We start from the raw sequence: 6,000 nt of genomic DNA, 5'->3' as shown, positions 1-6,000 counted from the left end.
GGACTGCTGTGCCTGTACCGGAAGAAACAATGCTGGTGGATAACATGGACATAGACGTACCGGTGTTCCTGGTTCGGGAGGCACCATCACGGGTTAAACCTATTAAGGAATTCCTGATCAACGGCACCTTTCCGGTTGACGAAAATGAGTCTAGAAGGATCCAGAGGAGGTCCAAAGCTTACACCATCATCAATGGCGAGGTGTACAAGAGAAGTGTTACCGGTGTCCTCCAAAGGTGTGTGGAACCGGAAGAGGGAAAAGAAATGCTCGAGGAAATTCACCGAGGAGAATGTGGGCATCACGCTTTGTCGAGGGCGCTAGTGGCAAAAGTGTTCCGGCATGGGTTCTATTGGCCAATGGCTTTGAAAATGCGGAGGATCTGGTAAGAAAATGCAATGGGTGCCAGAGGTACGCCAAGCAAAACCATACCCCAGCATCCGGTTTAAAGACCATACCGCTAACTTGGCCGTTTGCCGTTTGGTGCCTAGACATGGTTGGCCCATTCAAAACCGCAAGGGGAAACATGACCCACATCTTGGTTATGGTGGATAAATTCACCAAGTGGCTAGAGGTGAAACCCATTGCAAAATGTGATGGGCGCACAACGGTGAAGTTCTTAAAAGATGTAATTTTGCGGTATGGCTACCCACATAGCATTATCACTGACAATGGCACGAACTTTGCTCAAGGTGAGTTCAAAAGATTTTGTGAGGACAACAATATCCGGTTGGATTTGTGCTCGGTGGCACACCCACAAGGCAATGGCCAAGTTGAAAGAACAAACGCTTTGGTACTTTCCGGTATCAAACCAAGACTCATCGATGCGGTGGAAAAATCGCCGGGTGTTGGCTCGATGAGCTACCATCGGTCTGTCGTGGAGTATAAGAACAACTCCAAACCGGTCTACCGGATACACTCCATTCTTTATGGTTTATGGAGCAGAAGCGGTCATACCAACCGACATTCTCCATGATTCACCAAGGGTGCAACTCTATACCGAAGAAGAGGTAAAAGAGGCCCGAGAAGACGATGTGGACTTGCTAGAAGAAGCAAGGGAATTAGCTTTGGCAAGAACATCCATTTACCAGCAAAACCTCAGACGCTATCATAGCCGGAAGGTTAACCCGAGGGTGTTCCGGGAAGGAGATCTAGTGTTACGCCTAGTGCAGCGCACTGAAGGCCGGCACAAGCTTTCCCCCCCATGGGAAGGACCCTTCATTGTGAGCAAGGCTCTCCACAATGATGCCTACTACCTGATTGATGCACAGGAATGGAAGAAAGGAAAGGCGGACAGGTCCGGAGAAGAGACCAAGCGTCTGTGGAATGCAGCTCTGTTGCGTCCTTTTTACTCTTGAAGTTGTGGTGTAAGAAGTTCCTTTTTGTACCTTATTTGCTATGAATAAAAGATGTCGAAACCTCGAATGAGTCTCGGGGACTACCCCTACCAAAGTTGCATGTAACATGTTTATTTTTTCAGTTTACCGGTTGCTTATTGAACGTTTTTTCTTTCCGGTTTAGTAGTGTGCTAAACCCTACCGGAGTCTTCGACTCGCTGCTGTCCGCAACCCGGCTTCATGGCAAGCAAGATAAACCGGTAGGGGATCAGCACATGAACTGCGAAGAGGGAGAGCGGGAAAGAACAATCCGGAAAAATTTAACTAACCCCGGTGGTACCGGTTTTTTGCAAAAATTTCGAGTTATTTCTAAGTTCAAGAAAGTGCTTGCTTGGTAAAAGAACTTTGTGCTCATACGCCAAAAACGCCCAGAGAAGGTAGGCAGAGCCAAAGCAAAAGAGCCAAGTGTGCATCGAATTGGATGCGGAAACAATTTCGGAATCATTGCAGTGCAAGACAAAATCGGAACGAAAAGCAAAGTGCTAAGTTAACAAACCAACATAATTTAATAAGTTACCGGTATGAAAGACACCGGCATAAAGTTGTACCACAACCAAAAGGATGAGTTTTATCTTACATCATAAACCCCGGCATACCGGGGTAGAATTTAACAAGTTTTATCATGAAGCAAGCAGGAGCAGGTAAACTTGTTGTCGCAGTAACTGTTTAAACAGCGGGGGCTTCAGGAGGAGCAGCATTGGCCTCGGGAGCTTCCGGCAGCACATCCTCGGCACCCCCATCTTCACCTTCCTCTTCTTCCTCCTCATCGCTGAGGTAGTCCTTGACATCAGGAGGAGGGGGGATGAAGGTGCGAACCTGGGCGTACTCAGCAAGCCGGTAGGCCCGATCCTGCCGCTTCGCAGTAAGGGTTGGGTCCAGATCAGTTGGAGCATCTTGACGTACGCCTTGCAGAGCATCCAGATCCAAGTCCGGGTACCAGGAGCACGCGGAGCGCAGCGCGGTATCAGCTCCAGCACGAGCTGCGGAGCACTGCCACTCACGAATCCGGCGCCCTGCCTCCTTTAGCCGGTTGGCGGTGAGGGTGATGTTAGCCGGCATCGCTTCTTCAGGCCACAACACCTTGAAAAGTTGGATGGCGGCATCCGGCAGATCGGCAAGGAGCCGGTCCACTGAGCGCATATGTTGGACTCGGGCGGAAAGGGCGACCAAATAGTCGTACCCGTCCCAGTGTGCGTCCATGTCGGGGAACTGTCGCGCCACCCTATCCTCCATCACCTTTTTCACCGCGTGCGTTTGAGAGTCAGGGAAATGCTCTACAGGAAGAAGGGAAAAGCATAAGCGTAAGATACCGGAAAACAATCTGTCGGAGGCAAAAGGGACACGGATACACTTCCAAAAAGGAAAAAGCTTATAAGCGAAAGAAGAGGCAAGGAAAGAGCTTACGGAGAGCCAGCGCATCAATCTGCATGACCAGCCGATCATATTCCTTATGATCAGTGGTCATAACCTCAATGTGGCGCTCCGCCGCTTTCCGCGCTTTCCTCTCCTCCTCCAACTCTGTCCTCAGCACCGCATTGGAGTTCGTGGAATCATCCACAACCTCCGCCAGCCTGGCCTCGGCTGCTGCCTTGGCATCTTTCAGTTCTTGGTCATGCTGGAGCGCGGCCTGGATAGCCTGTTCCTTGAGCTCCCTGGAGGCGGTCTTCTGGGCATCTAGTGCCTCATGATGCTCCTTGATGAGCCGCTCCTTTTCACCTGAGATCCGGAAAAGGAAAAGTGGTACCTTGGAGAGCGGCGATCTGGACCTTAAGGGCCTCAAGGGTAGCTTCCGGGACAGCTGTTGAACAAAAATTCATAAGTGTTAGAAAAGAAAACGTTCCGGTAAGAAGATGCCGGAGGCAAAATAAGAAACAAACCTTGGCAGTGGCTGTGGGCCTCGGCAAGATCCCGATGCTCCCAGAGAAGCTCCTCGAAGAGCTGCTTCCGAGCATCCGCCGTGCTCTGTTCAAAGGAAAATAATTGTAAAAAAGAAGCCGGTTTTTCAAGTTTTTACCTAAGTTTCGCGCTAAGAGCTACGCTCTCAACACGAAACTCGGGGACTGGGAAGATAGATAAGATCCGGAAAGAAAGAAACCGGCATCAACAGAAAAGTTGCAAAAAGATTGATGGAACTTACCACCACGTTGCTGGTAGCGTCGTACCACGCGCTGTCGAACTCCTTCACTGCGCGCTTCAGCCGCATGAAGTGTTCTTCAGTGGACGGGGGCCCAGCAGGGTCTGGCGCCGGAAGACGATCCTTCCCCAGGCCGCGGGTGGATGTGGATATATCCGCATCGTTCCATTTTTGGGCGTAGGGAAGGAGGTGCCCCAGGTCCCGGCCCTCGCGCTTCAGCTCAACGATCCGGCCCAGGAGGCCAGAAGGTTTCTCTTGAACCACAGCAGCGGCGGGACCGACGTGCATCACTAGAGGCTGCGGGCTGCCGGCTGAGGCGCTGCCCTCCATCGCCTTCCCCCGAGAAGCCCCCGGCTTGAGGAACTTTGTGATTTTGGGGGTCTCGGGCGGCGGCTTCGGCTTGGCCGCGGAAGGTCCTTGGCTTGGTGGCGGTGTTGGAGTGGCCCCGGTAGGCTCAAGAGTAGGAGCTTCCGGGGGCGATGTAGAGGAGGCCGGCACGGAAGAATCCGGCGCGGCCTTGGTGGGGGAAGAGCTGGAGTGCTTCTTCTTCTTCTTTCTTGGGGCAAGAGGAACCAGAGGTTCCGCCCGCCCGGCAGCTTCGTTGTCGGCGCCGGTGTTGCTGGCGCCGGTATCTTCGGTCTCAGGAGGGGAGGTGAGATCCTCCTCCGCGCGGTGATCAGGAGGTGTAGGGGCCGCGCGCCCCGCACTTGTGGTGCCTCCCAGAGGGGAGGCAGAGAGGTCGCCGGTACCGGATGGTACCGGGCTTGTTTGAGGAGGAGGAGTTGGAGCCCTTGCGGTTCCCTCTGAGGTCACCGGCTTCGGGCCGCTGGAGCTTTTGGACAGCGAGAGAGCAGGGCTGAACAAAAAGAAGAGGAAAGGTCAAAAACAGCAGAGAGAAGGGAAAAGTTTGGAAAATGAAGCAAATAGAGAAACAAAAGGCTTACCCGGAAGAGACCGGCATCTGCTTATGCTTGTAGCGCTTCGTGCCTACTTGCTTTCCCCCAAGGACTTCCGTCCGGGAGAGTTTGGCAGGAGGAGCTTGGCTAGAACCGGCGTCAGCAGCAGGCACCTTGTTCTTTTTGCTCTGGGGCATGAGCTTATTCAGGAACTCATCCCCGACCTCGGCCTGCAGGGGAGGCACGTGCTCGTGGACCTGTGGTTCGGGGCCAGCTGAGGGAACGTCTACAGAAGGAAATAGGAAACAAGGTATGAGAGACCGGAAGAGGGAACTAGGGCGCTGAGTCGGAAGCCGCAGAGGGGTTACCAGGGCGCTGAGTGGGGATGCGACCCATCTTGAGATCGTACCAAGGAACGAAGGGATCTGGATCGACCTTGTCCAAAGGGCGCTTCCGGCAAGGGCCTCGCTGATCTGACTCGATGCGAGGGAAGCGGTCCTTGGCCTGAAAAAAAAAAGAAAAAAAAAACAGTCAGCCACAGCGCAAAAGTTACCGGTAGAGCAACCCGGGGGGCGCGGTCTCTTACTTCCTTGGTTGGAGGGTTGAGGGAGCTGAGAGGAAGAAAGCCCCACTCCCAGTCATCCGGCATGTCCGTTTGGCATATTTGACTAGCCTTCAGGACCACATCCGCCTTGCTCAAGGGTAGGCCGGTGATCTTGGTGGGATCGCCGTGGCCGTACATCTCGCTTATCTTGTGAGCGCGGCGCTTAAGGGGAAGCACCCGGCGGCAGATGAAGGTGCGGATGATATCATCGGAGCAGATGTTGGTCTCCTTCATCAGCTTCAACATGAAGCGTACCACCCGGTTCGTCTCTATGTGATCCGTACCAGGGTTGTAGTTCCAGTTGATCTTGGTGGGCGGCGCCGGATTAAAGGGCGGCAGATTGATAAGGTCGGTGGCGCTCTCGTTCTTCACGTAGAAGAACGTTGTCTGCCACAACCGGCAAGATTCGAGGCCGTTGAACTTAAAAAAGGGGCTCCCTTGGCGGGAGCCGATGATACAAGACCCGCATTGTACGGGGGGTTTGGGCTTGGGAATATCCTTGCCCTGGACCGAGTTGATCCGGAGTGAGAAGAAGCGGGCAAACGTCTCGCGAGCGGGACGGATGCCGATGTAGCCTTCCATGAAGGCGACAAAACAAGAAAGATAAAAAACAGCGTTGCCGGGAAGGTGGTGAGGCTGGAGTCGATAGAAGTCCAGAAATTGGCGGAAGAAATCAGAGGCGGGAAGGCCGAAGCCACGCTCAAAGTGAGCAAGAAAGACAACGACCTCACCGGGATTGAGCACCGGTTCGATCTCGTCGCCAGGAAGCCGGCAGGAGACCCCCTCCGGTATCCTCCTAGACCGGTAGAGCCAGTCAATCTCATGTTGTGTGACATCGGAGCCTCTCCAGGCTCCGCGTGTGATACCGGAAAGATCCTTTCCGGGGGCCCGGCTGGAGGTGCCGACCTCTTGGTCTTTGCAGGATTCAACTTCCATCCGGGCGAGATCTTCGGTTAGCCCGTCGGAAGTCCT

Source organism: Lolium rigidum, chromosome 3 (genome assembly GCF_022539505.1).
Source record: "Lolium rigidum isolate FL_2022 chromosome 3, APGP_CSIRO_Lrig_0.1, whole genome shotgun sequence".
NCBI lineage: Eukaryota > Viridiplantae > Streptophyta > Magnoliopsida > Poales > Poaceae > Lolium > Lolium rigidum.
Note: the sequence above shows the minus strand (reverse complement) of the source record.